This window comes from Bombina bombina, unplaced genomic scaffold (assembly GCF_027579735.1).
Source record: "Bombina bombina isolate aBomBom1 unplaced genomic scaffold, aBomBom1.pri scaffold_927, whole genome shotgun sequence".
In the NCBI taxonomy this organism is placed as follows: domain Eukaryota; kingdom Metazoa; phylum Chordata; class Amphibia; order Anura; family Bombinatoridae; genus Bombina; species Bombina bombina.
Window position 1 is genome coordinate 29998 of NW_026511785.1, and position 20363 is coordinate 50360.

At 42.5% G+C, this 20363-nt stretch overlaps 1 protein-coding gene across 1 annotated transcript in view; it reads left to right on the forward strand.

Annotated features, from left to right (window-relative positions):
- LOC128643950 (serine/threonine-protein kinase 3-like) overlaps positions 1–20363 on the forward strand; it is a gene marked incomplete at its 5' end in the record, with an annotated part of 66225 nt that overhangs the window by 29411 nt on the left and 16451 nt on the right. The window lies entirely within an intron of this gene.

Below are 20363 nucleotides of genomic sequence, written 5' to 3' on the forward strand. Positions count from 1 at the left end.
TGGCTTGGCCCCAGTTAATAACTCGGGGGTTCATCAGGTTTCAGTCGGACAACATCACGACTGTAGCTTACATCAACCATCAGGGAGGGACAAGAAGCTCCCTAGCAATGATGGAAGTATCAAAGATAATTCGCTGGGCAGAGTCTCACTCTTGCCACCTGTCAGCAATCCACATCCCGGGAGTGGAGAACTGGGAGGCGGATTTCTTGAGTCGCCAGACTCTTCATCCGGGGGAGTGGGAACTTCATCCGGAGGTCTTTGCCCAAATACTTCGACGTTGGGGCAAACCAGAGATAGATCTCATGGCGTCTCGCCAGAACGCCAAACTTCCTCGCTACGGGTCCAGATCCAGGGATCCGGGAGCAGTTCTGATAGATGCTTTGACAGCACCTTGGAACTTCAGGATGGCTTATGTGTTTCCACCCTTCCCGCTGCTTCCTCGATTGATTGCCAAAATCAAACAGGAGAGAGCATCAGTAATTCTAATAGCACCTGCTTGGCCACGCAGGACTTGGTATGCAGATCTAGTGGACATGTCATCCTGTCCGCCTTGGTCTCTACCTCTAAGACAGGACCTTCTGATACAGGGTCCATTCAAACATCAAAATCTAACTTCTCTGAAGCTGACTGCTTGGAAATTGAACGCTTGATTTTATCAAAACGTGGTTTTTCTGAGTCGGTTATTGATACCCTGATTCAGGCTAGGAAGCCTGTTACCAGAAGGATTTACCATAAAATATGGCGGAAATACCTATACTGGTGCGAATCCAAAGGTTACTCCTGGAGTAAGGTTAGGATCGCTAGGATATTGTCTTTTCTACAAGAAGGTTTAGGAAAGGGTTTATCAGCTAGTTCATTAAAGGGACAGATTTCAGCTCTGTCCATCTTGTTACACAGACGTCTGTCAGAAAATCCAGACGTCCAGTCCTTTTGTCAGGCTTTAGCTAGGATCAAGCCTGTGTTTAAAGCTCTTGCTCCACCATGGAGTTTAAACTTAGTTCTTAACGTTTTACAGGGTGTTCCGTTTGAACCCCTTCATTCCATTGATATAAAAATGTTATCTTGGAAAGTTCTATTTTTAATGGCTATTTCCTCGGCTCGAAGAGTCTCTGAGTTATCAGCCTTACATTGTGATTCCCCTTATCTGATTTTTCACTCAGACAAGGTAGTTCTGCGTACTAAACCTGGGTTCTTACCTAAGGTAGTCACTAACAGGAACATCAATCAAGAGATTGTTGTCCCATCCTTGTGTCCAAATCCTTCTTCAAAGAAGGAACGTCTTTTACACAATCTGGATGTAGTTCGTGCCCTCAAGTTCTACTTGCAGGCAACTAAAGATTTTCGCCAAACTTCTTCCTTGTTTGTCGTTTACTCTGGACAGAGGAGAGGTCAAAAAGCTTCTGCTACCTCTCTCTCTTTTTGGCTTCGTAGCATAATACGTTTAGCCTATGAGACTGCTGGACAGCAGCCTCCTGAAAGAATTACAGCTCACTCCACTAGAGCTGTGGCTTCCACTTGGGCCTTTAAGAATGAGGCCTCTGTTGAACAGATTTGCAAGGCTGCAACTTGGTCTTCGCGTCATACTTTTTCCAAATTTTACAAATTTGACACTTTTGCTTCTTCGGAGGCTATTTTTGGGAGAAAGGTTCTTCAGGCAGTGGTTCCTTCTGTATAATGAGCCTGCCTATCCCTCCCGTCATCCGTGTACTTTTGCTTTGGTATTGGTATCCCAGAAGTAATGATGACCCGTGGACTGATCACACATAACAGAAGAAAACATAATTTATGCTTACCTGATAAATTCCTTTCTTCTGTTGTGTGATCAGTCCACGGCCCGCCCTGTTTTAAGGCAGGTAAATATCTTTTAAATTATACTCCAGTCACCACTTCACCCTTGGTTACTCCTTTCTCGTTGATTCTTGGTCGAATGACTGGGACTGACGTAGAGGGGAGGAGCTATATGCAGCTCTGCTGGGTGAATCCTCTTGCATTTCCTGTTGGGGAGGAGTTATATCCCAGAAGTAATGATGACCCGTGGACTGATCACACAACAGAAGAAAGGAATTTATCAGGTAAGCATAAATTATGTTTTTTCTTCTGGCACCTTTTATACCCTTATATTTCTCCTACTGTTCCTTGTTCCCTTGGCAGAATGAATGGGGGAAGTGGGAGAGGTATTTAAGCCATTGGCTGGAGTCTTTGCCTCCTCCTGGTGGCCAGGTTCAGTATTTCCCAACAGTAAGGAATGAAGTCGTGGACTTTCCTTATACAGAAGGCAATGCAATTATCTGGTAAGCATAATTTATGTTTTTATTTTTTATTATTACAGTTGCTTGTATAACAAACACATCACAACATTTTCTTTTGGATATATACATACACACACACACACACACACACACACACTCATATGACTTTATGTGCAGGCTGTAATGTTTGGTTCCACAGGAAGTGTTCTTTGTAATTCATGAAAAAGTGATGTCTGGGAAAATATGCAATGGAAACTTTTTTTTTAATAAACGCCACAATTATTTTATACCTAAATTGCATAAATATAGAAACTACTGGAAAATTACAAATTATATGTGGTAACCAGAAACACAAGAGGGTAAATGCAATCTGGGAAAAGAATTTTAATGGATTCAAGCTAAGTGATTATTATTTTTTTTTATATACAAGCCCTTAAGTTTGCTGTGCATTGAGCAACCCACCCCTGATATCTAAACAAAATCCATCTTGATTCTCCAAAATACTTTAACTTGACCATATGCCCTGCAGCAGGTCCTGTGAAATGAGCAATTTTATTTCCATTGCATTTCTGCTTCTGTCTCCTTTAATCTTTTGGTGAACCAAACTTTTTATATTTTATCATGGCCAGATTTGCAATCATGTTAACCTCAGAAAAGTCCCTGTTTGTTGATCCATATTAGATAAGAGATCTTGTACATTTTCCAGCTGTTCAGGAAGAACATCTGCAGTTACCACAGAGTATAAGGGAGCAGTGCGACCTTACACATGACTTTGAAGTGGGAACCGTGAAAAAAGCTAGGACAGCATTTAACCTTGTATTTCTAGAGCAGGCACCGAAATATGTATAGAGGCATTCTGTGGATTAAAATGCTTGTTTTGATTTTGGTCATGATTAAACAGTGGAAGTACGTACTACTACGTTTCAATGTGCTTAGAGAATGTACTTTTTTATGTTTAAAATGTAGTGTTAAAAAAAATAATAGGGCATGTAAATAACATGTCAATTCCTTCTGCAGTTTTATTTATGTATTTTAATATTTACATTTATTTATATCACTCTGTTCATGATGGAATCTGGTAGTGTGCTTGTTCTTAGAAGGTGCTTTAATAAAATAAATAAATAAAAGCCAAAAGAATCTCCAAAAAGAAAAACAAACAAAAAACACTAACTAAAGATCAACATTGGTCAACAACAGTGGTCAAAATGCATTCAGATTAGAGGCAGTCGTCAAGGTCTAAGACATTAGCGTATGAACCTCCTAGATTTAGCTTTCAACTAAGAACACCAAGAGAACAAAGCAAAATTGGTGATAAATAAAATTTTTGTCCTTTTCTTAAGGAGCTACTATTAGAATGGTTTTGAAACCTTTGCTCTTCATTCCTTTCATTGGGGTCAATCACAATCCTGTAGAAAGGATTTTGTGTAGAGAATTATTAAATAAACTTTTGTAAGGGATTGTGATGTGCCATATTTTACATGTTGAATTTGAAAAGAGGTACATCTTTTATGTGAGGGCAGTATCAAGACTAATTAATAGTTTCTTTACTATGGCATGGAGAGTCCACGATTCATTCCAATTACTAGTGGGATATTCAACTCCTGGCCAGCAGGAGGAGGCAAAGAGCACCCCAGCAAAGCTGTTAAGTGTCACTTCCCTTACCCATAACCCCCAGTCATTCTCTTTGCCTCTGTCAAGGGAGGATGTGCGAAGATGGTGTCTGAGAAGATTTAATCCTTTTATGGGTACTTTCCCCTGCAAGCAAGGATTGGTGCTATGCTGTGCCCATGTCAATCTCTTTAGTAAGAGTAATGGTGGCTATTAGCAGTTAGAAAGTGGTGAGGTTGTCTTTGCTTTATTTCTAATATTATTGCTACCCCTTTATAGAAAGCCAGGGTTGGTTACTCTGTTCTTTCTTATATCTTCAGGTCCCTGTCAGCGACCAGATGAGACTGACACACTTGGAGCTGCTGTGACTGCTCAGCAGCAGAAGACGCTGGAGGGTAAGTCCTTTTATATTTATTTCTACAGGACAAAATATCATGGGAAAGGAGATGGCCAGGAACCTAGGGGGACTTGCTTCCCTCACGAAGGGTAACATTTTTTTTTTATACATATCTTAGAGTTAGGATATGTTGCGGCTGAGCAGCTACAAAAGGGAATTTTTCCTCTCCCATAGCAGGCTATTTCTATTGCTAACCCTGGCAATTTCCTTGCTTGGACATATTTATAGCATATTCCCTGTGTTGGTTATTTTGTGAGGGATTAGACCTTGGATGGCACAGTTTGTTTTTTGCGCCTGTTTTCGTTACAAGGGTTACAGCCATAAGTACTAGGTTGTTGTTGTTCCCTTATTGCTAATTCCTTTGTGACATAGCTTCCAGGTCTGACAGCAGTATCTGGCAGCGGAATTAAGGTCGGAATTGCCTTTTTTCACGAAGGGTGTTTTTTACTTAGAAGAGTCCTGAGTTCAGGCCGTTATAACTGTTAGTTTGTTTCCCTCCCTCTGTTAACCCAGATCGCAGAAGTGTGAGGTATTTCACTAATCCTCTAAGGAAGTTTTATTAAGCACTGGTTTGTGTAATTCATTGTGAGCGGATATTATAGCGCTGATAAATGAGTCAGGCTCTGCCAAAATATGTTAGCTTGTCATCAGCTTGTCAAGTAAATCAAGACAGTCTGATACGTGGGATTTATATCAGAGCATTTTACTTCAATGGCAGTTAAATTGAGTGCATTGAGAGAGAGAGGCCGTTTCCTGGGCGTGGCCTGTTTCAATGCTGATGTTCAGCATAAGCTCCCTTACATTTCCCCTGTTAGTGGCGATCGCATTGCGCGCCTTTTAGTTTGTATCTCTTCCCGTTTACCCTCCTTTTAATACTGAGGCAGGCTGGATTTTTGGGGTTTCCTAATGTAGTAGGAATTATGTGTTTTAGAGTCTGCCGAATCACTGTCTGTTGTGCTTCAACTATTATTTAATATAGAATCCTTCGATAGCTCAGCAGGTAGAGCGGAGGACTGTAGTGCTAAAGCAGTAAAAAGGGTATATTCAATATAATTATTGGGAATAATCCTAATTCAACACAACAGCTGTCAATATATGTTCAGTTTCATTCTCCTTCATATTAATATTAATACTGGTATATTTATATTTGTAGAGGAGCTACCTTGCAAAGATTTTGCATTATGCAATATTTAATAATATGTTTTCCTATTTTTTTAGTAGGAACTCTGTATTTTCCTTCTCTCATTTTGAAGTGAATATTTTTGGTCTGTCTCGTCATATATGTTACATCACACACTCTCTCTCTGTTATGAGCTGAGTTTTTTCCCTCATGTCTGGGACATGTTTATAATCCTTTTTTTGTGTAAGGATTCAGATGTTTCTTGTCACGGACTCTGTGCATGGCTGGTGGCGTATCGTGCCTAAGGTAAAGGGCACTATATCCTCCCTAGCCGAGAGACTGTCTATCCCCCTAGAGCAGAGCTTTCCAAACTTTTCATGTTGGTGACACACTTTTTAAACCTACATAATTTTGCGACACAGTAATTCAACTGTACTAGCAAACAGGAGGTTAAACTAACTTGTTTTAAGAGATACGGACACATACATAAATGATATAATAATGAAATGCATTTACAAGTAGCAGTATGTATGTGCAAGAATTAAAAAAAAAAGTTTAATACCACCAATAGCTACTTACTATTTTAATGGGATGTATGAGGTTAATGGGATGAACACAGTTTCTGAATATTTGGTGGAATATTAGATGAAGACACTCGCATTTCATCATCAAGCATTTTTAAGCTTCCACTTCCTATCCATATATCGAGAACAGGAGTAGCACTGCACTACTGGAAGCTAGCTGCAAAAAACAAAAACAGTTTGACTTCTGACCTTAGCTCAGCATTTAAGCTGCCGCCCTCAGAGCTCTGCGAGTTGCACTGACTACTACCCGCACAGCAAACACACCGCTATCCCACTCACTGACTACACATGCAGTCACAAGCCGATTGAGGAGGCTACACGTGCAGTCAGGAGCCAATGTGCCGCCAAAGCTGCCAATGGGAATAGTTTCAGTTCCCTCTGAGCTGCGCCAATAGGTTAAGATGGTCTGTGACCCACTAGGTATCAATCACGAGTCCAGCATGTGATATGCATAGCAAGCAGGCGGAAAGTCAGAAACCCAAAAAAAAAAAAATGTAAAACAAATTTTAAATTAAAAAAAAATTGTGCTAAAGCAGGGACACACCTACACACTGCTGCCGACACACTGTGTCACGACACACAGTTTGGAAAGCACTGCCCTAGAGGATAGTTATTTTTTCAAGGATTCTTCGGATAAGTAATGGATACTTAAAGATGTTTCCACATCAGGATTTTCGATGGCTACCAGTGGCCAGTAAGATTTGCTGGGCCCATGGCTCTTATCCGCCGTCAATATCTGTTCTTGCTGTTACTCCTTGTCCGACCTGGGTTTTGAACCCAGGTAAAGCTTCTGCTTTCTCATCTGGGGTTTGCTTCTGTTGTCAGCTTGCATTCCTAATCAGAAGTTAAGTAATCATGGAGATTACAACATTCTGTATATCTTATTAAGTGTTTCTCATAGCACAATGGTAATGGTAACTACTTAAGAGCTTAGAGTTGTGAGTTAAATAGAGCATGGTCTTTATCGCTCCTTTTATATCTCTGTTTATCTATTTTTATCCTTCTTTTGGTCTACATGGTAGACGAGCAATCCCTATACAACTTTATCCATCAGTCTCATGTCTTTGTAGGCATTATCTCAAATACTCAGATCAGGTGCTGAGTATTTCTCCTTGATTGGTCGTAGGACTGGTTCTCTTTTCCTCTGTCCTGGTGGCTTGTTTAGGTTTCCCTGTCTCAGGCTCATGCTCCGAGACCTTTCTGGTAGTTGGTTACCACAGATACCAATCTTATGGTTGGGTAACCGTTTAAGGTCCGTTAAGAGATCTCGGAATCTGTACTCAATGTCATGATAGTCCGGTTTATCAGATACTATCGGACAACATTTTTTTCTGGCATTAGGCAGGAACATAGTATCCTTAGCAATGAGGAGGTAAACTGCATATTTTGGTGAGCAGAATCTCTCACTTCCTTGTTTATGCGATCTTGTCCCAGGTATGGACAACTGGGAGGCTGATACCTGATCTGGTGGACGTACTCCTAGGGGAGTCCTCTTAATCGGAGGTATTCTCAATGATAATTTTCAGTTGGGGATCCGGAGTCGGTTCTGATGATGTCTTATCTAGGCATCTAACTTGTTCGGATCCAGATTTTAGTGATTGCAAGCAATTCAGGGACGCCCTAGCATTTGCTTGGAATCGGTATGATCTCCATTTTTTTTCTCGGGTGTCTACCCGTATCAGGAGCAGGCTTCAGAGTTGGGATGCGGACATGGTTTCTATGTTGTCCTTTCCTCTTTTCTTTTTTCTCTGAGGAAGGACCTGCTACTTCAGGGTCCTTTTCTTCATCCAAAGCTAGTTTCTCTGAAGCTGACTACTTGGAGACCGATCACCTAGTATTGTCTAGGCATGGTATTTTCTGAAGGGGTTTTTGATACTATGCTTCTGGCTTGTAAGCTGGTATCTCGCTAGTTTTACCATAAGGTATGGCGTAAATACCTTTTTTGGTGTGAATCGTAAGCTTTTTCTCTTGGAACAGGGTAAAGGTAACCTAAATTCTGGCTTTTCTTCAGGAGGGCCTGGAGAAAGGTTTGTCTGTCAGCACTCTGGGTCAGATTTCTGCACTGTTTATTCTCTTGCTCAAACGTCTGGCAAATCTGCCAGATGTTCAATCTTTTGTTCAGGCTTGTGTTTAAACCTGTTGCTCCTCCTTGGAGTCTTAATCTTGTTGTTAAAGTTTTGCAGCAGGCTCCGTTTGAGCCAATGCATTCTGTTGATATTAAATTATTATCTTGGAAGGTTTTGTTTCTTCTTGCTATTTCTTTTGCTCACAGAGTTTCTGAGCTTTCGGCTCTGCAGTGTGATTCCCCTTACCTTATTTTTCATACGGATAAGGCAGCTACTAAGCTGGGATTTCTTCCTAAGGTAGTGTCGGATCGCAAAATAATTAAGGTATTTGTTGTTCCTTCTTTTTGTCCCAATCCTCCTTCCCAGAAGGAACGTTTTTTTTGCATAACCTGAATGTTGTGCGTGCTCTAATTTTTTACTTTCAAGCTACTAAAGATTTTCAGCAATCTTCTTCCCTGTTTGTCGTTTCTTCTGGTAAGCATAAAAGGTCAGAAGGCCACAACTACTACTCTTTCTCTCAGGTTGAGAAATGTGTTATCCGGTTAGCTTATGAGACAGCTAGACAACAGCCTCCTGAGAGAATTACGGCTCATTCCACTAGGGCTGTCTCTTCTTCTTGGGTTTTCAAAAAATGAAGCTTCCGTGGAGCAAATTTGCAATGCGGAAAGATGGTCCTCTTTGCATACTTTTTCCAAATTCTACAAATTTGATACTTTTGCCTCGGCTGAGGCTTCCTGTGGGAGAAAAGTTCTTCAAGCGGTGGTGCCTTCTATTTAGGTCCGCCTGTCTTGTTCTCCCTCCCTTTCATTCTGTGTCCTCTGGCTTGGGTATTCGTTTCCACTAGTAATTGGAATGAATCGTGGACTCTATGCCATAGGAAAGAAACACAATTTATGCTTACCTGATGATAAATTTCTTTTCTCCAACATAGGTGTGTCCGGTCCACGGCGTCATCCTTACTTGTGGGATATTCTCTTCCCCAACAGGAAATGGCAAAGAGCCCAGCAAAGCTGGTCACATGATCCCTCCTAGGCTCCGCCTACCCCAGTCATTCTCTTTGCCGTTGTACAGGCAACATCTCCACGGAGATGGCTTAGAGTTTTTTAGTGTTTAACTGTAGTTTTTATTATTCAATCAAGAGTTTGTTATTTTGAAATAGTGCTGGTATGTACTATTTACTCAGAAACAGAAAAGAGATGAAGATTTCTGTTTGTATGAGGAAAATGATTTTAGCAACCGTCACTAAAATCCATGGCTGTTCCACACAGGACTGTTGAGAGCAATTAACTTCAGTTGGGGGAACAGTGAGCAGTCTCTTGCTGCTTGAGGTATGACACATTCTAACAAGACGATGTAATGCTGGAAGCTGTCATTTTCCCTATGGGATCCGGTAAGCCATGTTTATTACGATCGTAAATAAGGGCTTCAAAAAGGGCTTATTAAGACTGTAGACTTTTTCTGGGCTAAATCGATTCATTATTAACTCATATTTAGCCTTGAGGAATCATTTTATCTGGGTATTTTGATATAATATTATCGGCAGGCACTGTTTTAGACACCTTATTCTTTAGGGGCTTTCCCAAAGCATAGGCAGAGCCTCATTTTCGCGCCGGTGTTGCGCACTTGTTTTTGAGAGGCATGGCATGCAGTCGCATGTGAGAGGAGCTCTGATACTTAGAAAAGACTTTCTGAAGGCGTCATTTGGTATCGTATTCCCCTTGGGGCTTGGTTGGGTCTCAGCAAAGCAGATACCAGGGACTGTAAAGGGGTTAAAGTTCAAAACGGCTCCGGTTCCGTTATTTTAAGGGTTAAAGCTTCCAAATTTGGTGTGCAATACTTTTAAGGCTTTAAGACATTGTGGTGAAAATTTGGTGAATTTTGAACAATTCCTTCATGTTTTTTCGCAATTGCAGTAATAAAGTGTGTTCAGTTTAAAATTTAAAGTGACAGTAACGGTTTTTTTTTTTAAAACGTTTTTTGTACTTTGTTATCAAGTTTATGCCTGTTTAACATGTCTGAACTACCAGATAGACTGTGTTCTGAATGTGGGGAAGCCAGAATTCCTATTCATTTAAATAAATGTGATTTATGTGACAATGATGCCCAAGATGATTCCTCAAGTGAGGGGAGTAAGCATGGTACTGCATCATTCCCTCCTTCGTCTACACGAGTCTTGCCCACTCAGGAGGCCCCTAGTACATCTAGCGCGCCAATACTCCTTACTATGCAACAATTAACGGCTGTAATGGATAATTCTGTCAAAAACATTTTAGCCAAAATGAACACTTATCAGCGTAAGCGCGACTGCTCTGTTTTAGATACTGAAGAGCATGACGACGCTGATAATAATATTTCTGAAGGGCCCCTAACCCAGTCTGATGGGGCCAGGGAGGTTTTGTCTGAGGGAGAAATTACTGATTCAGGGAACATTTCTCAACAAGCTGAACCTGATGTGATTGCATTTAAATTTAAGTTGGAACATCTCCGCATTCTGCTTAAGGAGGTATTATCCACTCTGGATGATTGTGACAAGTTGGTCATCCCAGAGAAACTATGTAAAATGGACAAGTTCCTAGAGGTGCCGGGGCTCCCAGAAGCTTTTCCTATACCCAAGCGGGTGGCGGACATTGTTAATAAAGAATGGGAAAGGCCCGGTATTCCTTTCGTCCCTCCCCCCATATTTAAAAAATTGTTTCCTATGGTCGACCCTAGAAAGGACTTATGGCAGACAGTCCCCAAGGTCGAGGGAGCGGTTTCCACTTTAAATAAACGCACCACTATACCCATAGAGGATAGTTGTGCTTTCAAAGATCCTATGGATAAAAAATTAGAAGGTTTGCTTAAAAAGATGTTTGTTCAGCAGGGTTACCTTCTACAACCAATTTCGTGCATTGTCCCTGTCGCTACAGCCGCATGTTTCTGGTTCGATGAGCTGATAAAGGCGGTCGGTAGTGATTCTCCTCCTTATGAGGAGATTATGGACAGAATCAATGCTCTCAAATTGGCTAATTCTTTCACCCTAGACGCCACTTTGCAATTGGCTAGGTTAGCGGCTAAGAATTCTGGGTTTGCTATTGTGGCGCGCAGAGCGCTTTGGTTGAAATCTTGGTCGGCTGATGCGTCTTCCAAGAACAAGCTACTTAACATTCCTTTCAAGGGGAAAACGCTGTTTGGCCCTGACTTGAAAGAGATTATCTCTGATATCACTGGGGGTAAGGGCCACGCCCTCCCTCAGGATCGGCCTTTCAAGGCAAAAAATAAACCTAATTTTCGTCCCTTTCGTAGAAACGGACCAGCCCAAAGTGCTACGTCCTCTAAGCAAGAGGGTAATACTTCTCAAGCCAAGCCAGCTTGGAGACCAATGCAAGGCTGGAACAAGGGAAAGCAGGCCAAGAAACCTGCCACTGCTACCAAGACAGCATGAAATGTTAGCCCCCGATCCGGGACCGGATCTGGTGGGGGGCAGACTCTCTCTCTTCGCTCAGGCTTGGGCAAGAGATGTTCTGGATCCTTGGGCGCTAGAAATAGTCTCCCAAGGTTATCTTCTGGAATTCAAGGGACTTCCCCCAAGGGGGAGGTTCCACAGGTCTCAGTTGTCTTCAGACCACATAAAAAGACAGGCATTCTTACATTGTGTAGAAGACCTGTTAAAAATGGGAGTGATTCATCCTGTTCCATTAAGAGAACAAGGGATGGGGTTCTACTCCAATCTGTTTATAGTTCCCAAAAAAGAGGGAACGTTCAGAACAATCTTAGATCTCAAGATTTTAAACAAGTTTCTCAAGGTTCCATCGTTCAAGATGGAAACCATTCGAACTATTCTTCCTTCCATCCAGGACGGTCAATTCATGACCACGGTGGATTTAAAGGATGCGTATCTACATATTCCTATCCACAAGGAACATCATCGGTTCCTGAGGTTCGCATTCCTGGACAAACATTACCAGTTCGTGGCGCTTCCTTTCGGATTAGCCACTGCTCCAAGGATTTTCACAAAGGTACTAGGGTCCCTTCTAGCTGTGCTAAGACCAAGGGGCATCGCTGTAGTACCTTACTTGGACGACATTCTGATTCAAGCGTCGTCCCTTCCTCAAGCAAAGGCTCACACGGACATTGTCCTGGCCTTTCTCAGATCTCACGGATGGAAAGTGAACGTGGAAAAGAGTTCTCTATCTCCGTCAACAAGGGTTCCCTTCTTGGGAACAATAATAGACTCCTTAGAAATGAGGATTTTTCTGACAGAGGCCAGAAAAACAAAACTTCTAGACTCTTGTCGGATACTTCATTCCGTTCCTCTTCCTTCCATAGCTCAGTGCATGGAAGTGATCGGGTTGATGGTAGCGGCAATGGACATAGTTCCTTTTGCACGCATTCATCTAAGACCATTACAACTGTGCATGCTCAGTCAGTGGAATGGGGACTATACAGACTTGTCTCCGAAGATACAAGTAAATCAGAGGACCAGAGACTCACTCCGTTGGTGGCTGTCCCTGGACAACCTGTCACGAGGGATGACATTCCGCAGACCAGAGTGGGTCATTGTCACGACCGACGCCAGTCTGACGGGCTGGGGCGCGGTCTGGGGATCCCTGAAAGCTCAGGGTCTTTGGTCTCGGGAAGAATCTCTTCTACCGATAAATATTCTGGAACTGAGAGCGATATTCAATGCTCTCAAGGCTTGGCCTCAGCTAGCGAGGGCCAAGTTCATACGGTTTCAATTAGACAACATGACAACTGTTGCGTACATCAACCATCAGGGGGGAACAAGGAGTTCCCTGGCGATGGAAGAAGTGACCAAAATCATTCTATGGGCGGAGTCTCACTCCTGCCACCTGTCTGCTATCCACATCCCAGGAGTGGAAAATTGGGAAGCGGATTTTCTGAGTCGTCAGACATTGCATCCGGGGGAGTGGGAACTCCATCCGGAAATCTTTGCCCAAGTCACTCAGCTGTGGGGCATTCCAGACATGGATCTGATGGCCTCTCGTCAGAACTTCAAAGTTCCTTGCTACGGGTCCAGATCCAGGGATCCCAAGGCGGCTCTAGTGGATGCACTAGTAGCACCTTGGACCTTCAAACTAGCTTATGTGTTCCCGCCGTTTCCTCTCATCCCCAGGCTGGTAGCCAGGATCAATCAGGAGAGGGCGTCGGTGATCTTGATAGCTCCTGCGTGGCCACGCAGGACTTGGTATGTAGATCTGGTGAATATGTCATCGGCTCCACCTTGGAAGCTACCTTTGAGGCGAGACCTTCTTGTTCAGGGTCCGTTCGAACATCCGAATCTGGTTTCACTCCAGCTGACTGCTTGGAGATTGAACGCTTGATCTTATCGAAGCGAGGGTTCTCAGATTCTGTTATCGATACTCTTGTTCAGGCCAGAAAGCCTGTAACTAGAAAGATTTACCACAAAATTTGGAAAAAATATATCTGTTGGTGTGAATCTAAAGGATTCCCTTGGGACAAGGTTAAGATTCCTAGGATTCTATCCTTCCTTCAAGAAGGACTGGAAAAAGGATTATCTGCAAGTTCCCTGAAGGGACAGATTTCTGCCTTGTCTGTGTTACTTCACAAAAAGCTGGCCGCTGTGCCAGATGTTCAAGCCTTTGTTCAGGCTCTAGTTAGAATTAAGCCTGTTTACAAACCTTTGACTCCTCCTTGGAGTCTCAATTTAGTTCTTTCAGTTCTTCAGGGGGTTCCGTTTGAACCCTTGCATTCCGTTGATATTAAGTTATTATCTTGGAAAGTTTTGTTTTTAGTTGCAATTTCTTCTGCTAGAAGAGTTTCAGAATTATCTGCTCTGCAGTGTTTTCCTCCTTATCTGGTGTTCCATGCAGATAAGGTGGTTTTACGTACTAAACCTGGTTTTCTTCCAAAAGTTGTTTCTAACAAAAACATTAACCAGGAGATTATCGTACCTTCTCTGTGTCCGAAACCAGTTTCAAAGAAGGAACGTTTGTTGCACAATTTGGATGTTGTTCGCGCTCTGAAATTCTATTTAGATGCTACAAAGGATTTTAGACAAACATCTTCCTTGTTTGTTGTTTATTCCGGTAAAAGGAGAGGTCAAAAAGCAACTTCTACCTCTCTCTCTTTTTGGATTAAAAGCATCATCAGATTGGCTTACGAGACTGCCGGACGGCAGCCTCCCGAAAGAATCACAGCTCATTCCACTAGGGCTGTGGCTTCCACATGGGCCTTCAAGAACGAGGCTTCTGTTGATCAGATATGTAGGGCAGCGACTTGGTCTTCACTGCACACTTTTACCAAATTTTACAAGTTTGATACTTTTGCTTCTTCTGAGGCTATTTTTGGGAGAAAGGTTTTGCAAGCCGTGGTGCCTTCCATTTAGGTGACCTGATTTGCTCCCTCCCTTCATCCGTGTCCTAAAGCTTTGGTATTGGTTCCCACAAGTAAGGATGACGCCGTGGACCGGACACACCTATGTTGGAGAAAACAGAATTTATGTTTACCTGATAAATTACTTTCTCCAACGGTGTGTCCGGTCCACGGCCCGCCCTGGTTTTTTTTAATCAGGTCTGATAATTTTTTTCTTTAACTACAGTCACCACGGTACCATATGGTTTCTCCTATGCAAATATTCCTCCTTAACGTCGGTCGAATGACTGGGGTAGGCGGAGCCTAGGAGGGATCATGTGACCAGCTTTGCTGGGCTCTTTGCCATTTCCTGTTGGGGAAGAGAATATCCCACAAGTAAGGATGACGCCGTGGACCGGACACACCGTTGGAGAAAGTAATTTATCAGGTAAACATAAATTCTGTTTCTTTCCGGTCATGGAGAGTCCACGACCCGCACTTATTTAAAAAAAAAATTTGTACAAATTTCAGGCACCTCTATACCCTTGTGTTAACTTTTTCCATTTCCCTTCGGCCGAATGACTGGGGGTTATGGGTAAGAGAAGTGACACTTAACAGCTTTGCTGGAGTACTCTTTGCCTCCTCCTGCTGGCCAGGAGTTGAATATCCCACTAGTAATTGGAATGAATCGTGGACTCTCCGAGAAAATTTTTCTGTGAGCTAACCGTTTGAATTGTTCTCCAATCAGCGCTCTCCCCTTTGGACGCCTTTTGTTGTAGCTAGAGCGCTTATTGGAGAAAAATTCAAACCATTAGCTCAGAGAAGAGGGCGGTGGAGCGCGGGATATTTTAATTTCATATCTATATTTAAAAGTAAGTTATAGTGCAACCTTATTACAACTGATGAATTAAACTCCATCTCAAATATCACTAACATTCTGGATCTGTTTTGAGTCAATTGATGTTTATGCATTTTTTGGCTCATTAAGCGCTTTTTCACTTTAAGTAGATTTCATTAAATATTTTAGATTTGGCAAAAATAGTTGAATGTTTAATGTTGAGTGTGTTTCACCTAGAAGTATGACGTTTGTGCGTTAATGGAATATTGTATTGTGTAAAATTTGGTTGCAACTGAGTTACATTAAAGGTCCTTTTTGAACGTTAAGCAACATTAAGCAGCCCAACATGTCAACATGTGCTTAATGAGATTTATTTGCAGTGTGGGAATCCAAAACTCATACTTCTGGAATAGGCTTGGGCAGTGATAAACTGAAAACACAATATTGCATTATGTCACATATAGTATAGGAATTGCTTGGGCTCATGTAGTATATAGGGTGAGGAATTAGGATGATATGACACACGATCATATATAAGTGGTGGATGTTCCGAAGGCCTGGGGAATAGTAACATTTCAATGGAAGGCCCCTTACATTTTTAGAGGAGATGATCACATGCAAGGTTAACAACTAATGCGGTATAAGGGGCGTTAAGGATATACGGAAGACATTGCTTAGTTGGAATTGTAATAAATAGGTAAGAATGGATGGATATTTGATTTAAATATTGTTACAATAAAATAATTGCACAACAGAGATCTATGTGAGATTAATCATTTATCCACCAATGAGAAATTATCCCATGCAGCTCCCCATATAAATCTTAGATTTTGAATGGATACATATGTTTATTTACAATTTCAATAAGCGACTTGGTCTTTATGATGCATAACTTTTGTAATGGGAGATTGACTATGGAGCTCTATATATACACACCTGATTTTGACATACTTGTTTAAATTGAGGTGTGTTTAAATTAGACATTATGATTGGCTACTAAATAGGATATTAAAGGTATTTGTAAGATTGGTATGACACGCCTGATGAAACAGCCAGCACGGCTGAGAAACGCGTAGCGTTCTGCTTAACAGGGGGCAAATACTCTTGTACCCCCCCCCTTTTTATATTATTTGTTTTAATAAAGAGGTTTTTTTTTATATTGGTACATGACTACGGTCAATTAGTCTCATTATCTAGGGGAGCAGTGGGTTGTTAACTCGACACCCAGTATCAGTGAGCTGGGATACTGGAATCTCCCATCTTGTGTGAATTACCTGGCCTCTTTGTGAGTATAAATGCTATATTTTCCTTCTGTAGAACTATGTATGGTGTTGCTGTAGTAGGAGAAGCCTTCTTTTGTCATCTATTTTACAGAGTGGATTGGGCAGTGATAAATTTAGCCTGTGCAAAGTTTTGAGATATTTTATTGATCTTATTTATTTTTTTGCTCATTCATCACTTTTCATATTAATCAGATTAAGTTAAATGTTTTAGATTTGGGAAAAATAGTTAAATGTGTCTAATTTTGAATATTTTTCACCTAAAGACCAGTGTAGATATGCGTCTTTGGAATATTTTATTGTGGAAAATGTGGTGGCAATTGAGTGATATTAAAGGTCACTTTTGTACATTAAGCAGCCCAAAAAAATGCTTTATTTGCAGCGTGGGATTCAAAAACACTTAAAGCTTCTTGAATATGCTTAAGCGGTGATAATCTTTGCTTGTGCAAAGTTTCATGGCTATTGATGGTTGTTTAGGCATTTTTTTGTCTCATGAAGCGTTTTTCATGTTAAGCAAATAACTAGGGCAGCAACTAACTATTATTTTCTTCTTAAATGGAAAGAGTCCACAGCTGCATTCATTACTTTTGGGAAATAAGAACCTGGTCACCAGGAGGAGGCAAAGACAACCCAGGCAAAGGCTCCTCCCACTCCCCTTATCCCCCAGTCATTCTTTGCCTTTCGTCCCAGGAGGTTGGCAGAGAAGTGTCAGAATTTTTTATTTTATTTTTTTGTCTCTTATGGAGGGTAGTACTCTTCGGCATGGGACAGGAGTTTTAAGTAGTCCTGTCAGTCTCTCAGTGAGGGCTTGGATGAAGGTTAGAGTCCGGAGATGCAGGGAGAGTCTTTCTGCGAAACCATCCCGACTCAGATTAACAGCTCCTCAAGCAATCAGCGTTTTCGAACTTCGCTCCGCTGCCTGCTTTCTTCTCTCAAGTCCATGGCGGAGGCAATGCTATTAGCCGTCACACTTGAAAGGCCGTGTTCCTGTTCCACAGCATAGATTCTGGTAAGATCGTTTCAATTTACTTTATTCATCAATGTACTGTAATGTAAATGTTTCCCGAGAGGCTACCACCTTGCGGGTCTAACTTATACATAAGGTTCTCAGTGAGTCTCTTGTAGTATCTTGGAATCGAGGGTTATTATCTCCTGAGGGGGATTATTGAACAGGGGGGTTTATAATCATGTTTATGTGATTCAACCTGCTTATGTGAGATGTTTTATGGGCTCTTGGTTTGGAACATTGAGGCCTTTGGAAGTGACACAGCCTTTTGTTTTGGAACACTTTTTTGGACTGTACGGTTCACCTTGTGTTCGGGCGTGGTTCTGTTCAGTTTTCCATTTCTGCATACCCGACCATGTGGCAAAGTAAATTTTCTAGTCCACAGGGGTCTGGTCATAGGAGGTGGTGAGTGCCCCAGCCATTAGGGGTGTCAGGTGCTGTTTTTGTTTTTACTACTTTAGTCTATATTTATATATCCTCTATCCAGTTATGGAGGATTCTGATGCTGAGACTGTGTGCTAATTTCAGATTCAGTTACGGAGGATTCTGATACTGAGACTATTTTGATTTCAGATTCTGTGTCCGGTGAAGAATCCGGATTGGCCTCTTTAACACATGTCAACCAGTTTTGTTCCGTATGCCATTTCAGAGCGCCTGGTTCCTCAGGCTCGGGGAATCAAGGGACTGCTGAGCCATCCGCCTCTGGGGGTCCTGTCCTCAGAGAGGCGAGTTCCCTACCAATTCATACTTCTACACATGCGGGTGACCCAGTTTCTGATTCCTCCATGCAGGGTGGCATGTTCCCCCCCCCCCCCCGGGGCGAGTCCAGACGTTTATTTGAGAATGTGCTCATTCCCTATTGTCCCGCACGTTCCGCCTTGGGGAGGGCCTCTACAGTTCTCTGAGGGTGTAACTGTCCCTGAGTGTTGTGCCTTTCGTTACAGGATTGCACGCCTTTGCATATTGCTCAGACATGTTTTTTAGTTATTGAATGACCATATCGTTGCCAGATACGGGGATTTTCAGTCTGCTAATTCGAATGGTGCACCTCATTAGACATGTGGGGATAAAGTAATCTCCTGATTGTCATTTGTTTGCGATCTTTCCCAGTTTTGAAAGATGGGGCTCAGTTTGGCTGGTCCTGCGGGTAGGCCTGTGTCTTTTTGGGCGTTAACCTCTGGTTTGCCTTATATTTTATTTATATCTGATGGGATGTCTTTTATTTGTTTTTATTTCCTTTGGGAACCTTCTGGGATTGATACTCTTTATTACTTCTTCGGAAGTTGTTTTGGACATATTAGTCCTATGTTAAAAATGTCTGTTTTCAGTTTTTTCCCCTATGAGGAAGAATGTATGCAGCTTGCCGGTTAGGACCCTAGGTGCAGGCTGGTCCTGTTGGGTTTGTTCGGTCTTGCGGCTGTTCAGACACGTGGCGCTGTTCTGCATGGCTGGTTCGGTAGAAGTGCAGAGTGCTCAGGTTATCATTTTATTTTCATGTTCAACTAAGCATTCGAGAGGACCTGTGGGTTTGTGAGGTGGGAAGGATTGTTTCAGTCCTTATAGCCTTCAGTCATAGAAGGCCGGGCAGGGGAGTTTTCCCGCTGCATCACTCTATCTGACATCTGATTTCATCAGAACTTAGTTTCCCTCCCCCATGTGGTGGAGGGTTGGAAGGCTTAATGCCCCTTACCGCAGTTAAGCGGTTTGGCCTTCATTTTTAGGCCTCTGGATTTGTCCTTTTGGGCTTGATCCAACAGCTTGTACAGGATAGCTGTCTAGCATGTGGATGGTTTGCAGTTTGAAACCAGTTGCAGCTCTTGACACCTTGCAGGTGTACGCGTAAGCTGTTTGTAGTGTATCTAGATGCAGCTCTTACTCTGTCTGTCTGAGTTATAAGAGACCTTTGGGTCTTCTTCCATTGTCTCCGGGTGAGTTGGCTCTCCTTTTAGGGATCTGTGTTTCCCGGTGATGGTTGTTCCCTGCTCAGGGTTTTTTGGAGCTGGGTAGGCTTATTGCCTTTCTCTTCCTTGTGTCCTCTGCTTGTGCAGAGGTGATAGAGAGACTAATCCTGCTAGTAGTTTTTTTTGTTGTTTTTTACCTCAAGGTATCCCTTGGTTGTCATGAGGCTCTGAGAAGTATCTTCGTACGACTTCTAGCCTTGCTCCTTGGAGCATTGGACTTTAGCTAGGGGTGGTTCCTTCCTTTGGTTTTTGAGTTCTTCTCGCTATCCGGATTCTCTGGATATGCATCCATACCCTTGTGTCTGGTTTGTCTAGGGTAAGGTTTGCGTGAACTATTAGGTGTCCGGACCTGTTTTTCTCCCTGAGACTTGAATATTCGCTTGGCCTTTTTCCTGACCAAGTCTTGGGTGGTTTTGGAATCTTGGATCTCAGGGCTGGTCGGGGTGTTCCACAGTAGTGGGAACTTGGGCTATGTCCTTGCTTCATCTACCTAACCTGGTCATGGTTGGCCAGGTTTTCTGAGTATTTTTTACTCTTTGGCACAGAGTAGCCCATGTCATCTGGTGGTTAGCCATGTGGCTTGAGCCTTAAAGGTGGTTGGTTCATACCCAGCTGCTGGCGTTGGATGTCCAATTTCTGGTGCTCCTTAGGGTTGCATTCCCCTGGTCAGCTTGCCAGTGTTCCTGTGGATTCCCTGCTCTGCAGGCGAATGGATTGGCTGTGCCTCTGCTTGGCAAGCTACTTGTAGGGGGTCCTTTTCTAGGACATCTGTGTTGAGAATTTCTCTTCCCATTAGCCGGTGACTTCGGGCCTTGAGGACAGTTGTTGCCTTTCCAGCATCATCCCTTTTCTTTGGGGGATATTATCCTCCCTATGGAGATTAAGTCCTTGTTTTGGCTTCTCCTGGATGGGAGGCGGAAAGGTGGGATTGGTTCCCCC